Raw genomic sequence first — 4,180 nt, forward strand, 5'->3', positions numbered from 1 at the left:
AGTTTTTGCACGTGCTTCAACTCTGTCGGGATCACCAGGTGGGATAGAGATCGGGTTTTAGCCAGATTGTCCTCTATTCCTCTATGGGAGACGGGGAATCCGTGTAGTTTCACTACAATAAATATGCTAACTTGCGAATATCAATATTGGTCACTAAATGGTCATTGTTTTTCATTTATGACCTTTTTGTGACCAAAAACAGTTGGTCAAAAGCTGACCGTCTTTAAAGAAACTTAACGACCTTCTTTGTGATAGGATCGTAGAAGGTTACGACCAAAATAAAAGGTTGTAGAGTTTATGACCAATTTTATTGGTCACGGGTTGTCTTCACGGACCACGTCACATCCAACGTGGCAAGCTCACGTGGAAGAATTACGACCAATTCGATTCGTCGTAAATCAGAAACAACCCGGTCCAATTTGGTGCTTTAGATGGGCCAAGCCCAATAAATCAACCCATTTAATATTATTTTTCATATTAAATTAAGGTCAGCCACAGAGGCCAGGCCCAACAATTTGGCGTTTTTATTTTGTGGGTCGTGGCCTTTTATAGTATGTTGATTTTCTATTTTCAATCATCGTATATTCAAGTTGGTCCCACTAGTCACATGGGTCCTACGTGTCATGTTCACCTCTCAAATTGGTCCCACATGTTAGAAATGTACAAATTTGATAGGAGTGGCCTCACTGGTCACGTTTATATTGTACAAGTTTTCAAATCACATACATAATCAATATTTCAAATAGAATAAAGAACAAATAAAACTCATGAAATATACCACTAAATAAATCTATTACAATCTTTACAACACAAATATGCTACAATATGCTACACTTCACGTCTTCACACTTCATGACTTCACACTTGCTTCACACTTCATGACTTCACACTTCACACTTGAGCTTCTGTAAAAGAGGAAATACCACAATTTTAAGTCTACAATACAACAATTGATGCTAGTTAAGGACAAAAACAAAAACAAGTAATAGACTCAAATGTATAGGCAACATGGAACTAGTGATACGACAACATGAACTAATTGATAGGAGTATGCACTAGCAATATTGACAGGAGTATATCAGGGTTCAAAATAGGAGTAAATTTTTATGCGAGAATTGAAACCGTATGGATGTCTATATTTTGATATAGCCATTCATATCAAAGGGCCTGAATTCAAATACATCAAATAAATATAATTTAAATGCCAAATAGCATGCCAAATACATGTGTTTCTAACCTCTACTAACCAGGAATGTGCATATAATGATTTAATTGCATGAAATCACAAAATATGCAACCTAGTATGATTTAGATGTGCTGAAATCATCACAGAAGAACCAAAATTAATATCTAAGACATTGAATAACTAACCTTGTAATCCAATCGGTTAGAACGCCAAAAAGGAGACCATATCCTCAAGACCTCGCATGTGCCAATACATCAACGAGAAGCACTAAAACTGAAGAACTGAGACCGTTATTTAAATCAAACAAATGTTTAATATATAAGTATGTGGTGCCACATTTCTATAGAAACCATATCATGAGTAAACTAAACATTTGCAAAAGTAGAGACATATTCTCTCAAGAATTGCAACCTTTGATATATTTATGGTACCTACATCCTATAGGATAATTTCACTCTAATCCCCTACTTTACTAGAGTTACAAGTGCTCAGATCACTAGTAAGCTGGCAGCAAATTCATCTACTCCATATGATAGTACATCTAAGAAGTAGCAATCTATCGACCCAACAATGCAATATATATGCTCGATTGCAATAAATAACTACACACCCACAACAGCTCAATGTGGCAGTACCTCAAAAACAAAAAAACGTATGTTTATACGCAAAGGAGAAAAGGTAAAACTCATGTTTCGCTAGAAGAACTAAAATCTAAATCATGTTATCTAAGCAAGAATGACTCGTGGGTTACAAATAAAGTCAGCCTACAAAATGTGGCAGTACCTCAAAATCCAAACTATCATGTCATCTAAAACACAATGTGGCAGTACCTCAAAATCCAAACTATCATGTCATCTAAAACTGTCAGCCTACAAAATAAGTCAGTGAGTTATAGATAAATAATCAATGGTAGAGAGAGATGGTTGTCTGCGCAAGGTGGAGCAGCCTCTCGACTGGTGCGATACACATCCAGGTGACCCTTTTGAAGAGTGCGTTGTAGAGCAGCTATACCCTACATCCACACACATACGAATCATTCAACGAGTCCATCAACAAGAAAGGGGATTGAGATTTCGAAGTGGGACGAAGGCGCTAATAGTCTAAACCAAACATACCAGTTACAGATGGAGAAGTAGGAGCGCTTGTGCCACACCCTCTATTTGTACCACTTTGCCACATTATGTTTTTGCAAAATTTGTAACCAATTAAAACTTTTTGATTGATTGTGATCTAAGACGCCAAAGCTCTTCTCTCCAAATTTCCTCTCCTTGATCCAAACCCTTGCCCAATGACCATGCCATGTGAATAGGACAAAAAATTACTTTTACAAAAAAATTATCTTAACAAAAGGGCATTTATTTATTTTAACGATTCAAAATCCCTAAATTGGGATTTGCACTAGAAGTTCATAATTTAGGAGGGATGTTTTACCCCAAAGATTTTATTTTCATTCTATTATCAAAATGACTTCCCAAAACCATAAATAATTATTTTAAAAATTATTTTCCTATGTTATTTAAACATCATTTTCGAAGGCCAGAAATGGTAATTCCTAGGGATAAGTTATTTTCTTGCCTTGAAAATGTTTGAGAAAATTTAGGGAAACTCAGTGGACATATATATTCCATACATATGAGTTTCAACACATGATCATGCTTATACTATTGGACAAAACCCCTCAAAACCCTTTCTGCCTTTTCAAGCTTTTGAAATGTTTCCAAAGAAAATATTATCAATAGATTCTAGCAATATTTTAGCAAGTCACCCATGGTATATGTGGTGACCCTACAAAAGTTAATCTCAATCCAAATTGATTTGGCTCACCTAAGAATCCCAAAACCCTCCCTGTCCAAACCCAACCTTGAGCAACTCTACATTGCCACATTTATCGAAATGATCTCAAATTTTGGAGAGGCGATCTCGGCCCCAAATAAGGATGCTACACCAAGTTGTGCATTTGTGGGACTTGATTTGGTCACTAAAGTCAGCAGGAATTTGATTATGTCAATTCTGGGGTATTTTCATGTTTGCATTGCCAACTTTGCTCAAATGAGCTTAAACGTGATGAACTATCTTTGTTTCTACCACAATGCAAGCCAATTAACTCTAAAGGTAACTTGCCCAAGCAATCATCGAACACCATCTGGTAGTTTGGTAAAATTGTTGCTTTCACCACCTTTACTCATCTCCTTCGCTTATTTTTTTACCATAGCTTCTCCTGGTGATGCTTCTCACCCCACTAACTTCCCCACGGCCATAGATCCATTATTGGTGGGATAAAACCCCCAATTCCCCTCATGGACAACAAGATCTCATCTCTCTCTCCACTCCTCTCTCTCTTTATCGAATCTCTAGAGCATCCAAAGCCTTTGCCTACGAGTTTAATTCCCCCTTGACCCCCTGGACACACTTGGCCGCGCAAAAGTCATTGTTGGTGCGCCTGGCATGCAATTCGAGCGCTTTCGAGCGCACTACAGTGCCCAACCGCAGTGTATCCGCCCTCCGCCTAACGACGCCGACCGTTTCGAGCCTTCTCCCCTGTCAGCCCCCTCGACTGGCGCGAGGAGCGTGGGCATCCGCGACCTTCTCCCCTGTCAGCCCCCTCCTCTCTCCCTCTCCAACGACCACCCCCGGCGGGCCCTAGCACCACCCAATTCGGCCAACCACGGGCCTCGAGCGCGCATGCCACCCCGCTTGCCCTCTTCTCTCCTCTCACCCTGGACTGACCCAAGGAGCACCCCATACATGCCCTCTTCTCTACCCCGTGCCCCTGGCCTCGACCCCAAGCTCGTCGGCGCACCAAGTCTTCGGTGCACCGTGACCTTTAAAGGGCCCCGACCATTTCTTTCCTTCCCTTTTGCTCTCACCCGACCCAAATCGCCCCCCTACAGCACTCCCACTCCATCCCCCCTCGGTGCTCGGAATCGAGCTTGGCGTTGCCGCTTCGGGCCGCCGTCGATTCCCGCGGTAGGATGTCACTCCGGCCATTCTCTC

This window comes from Hordeum vulgare, chromosome 4H (assembly GCF_904849725.1).
Source record: "Hordeum vulgare subsp. vulgare chromosome 4H, MorexV3_pseudomolecules_assembly, whole genome shotgun sequence".
Classification (NCBI taxonomy): Eukaryota; Viridiplantae; Streptophyta; class Magnoliopsida; order Poales; family Poaceae; genus Hordeum; species Hordeum vulgare.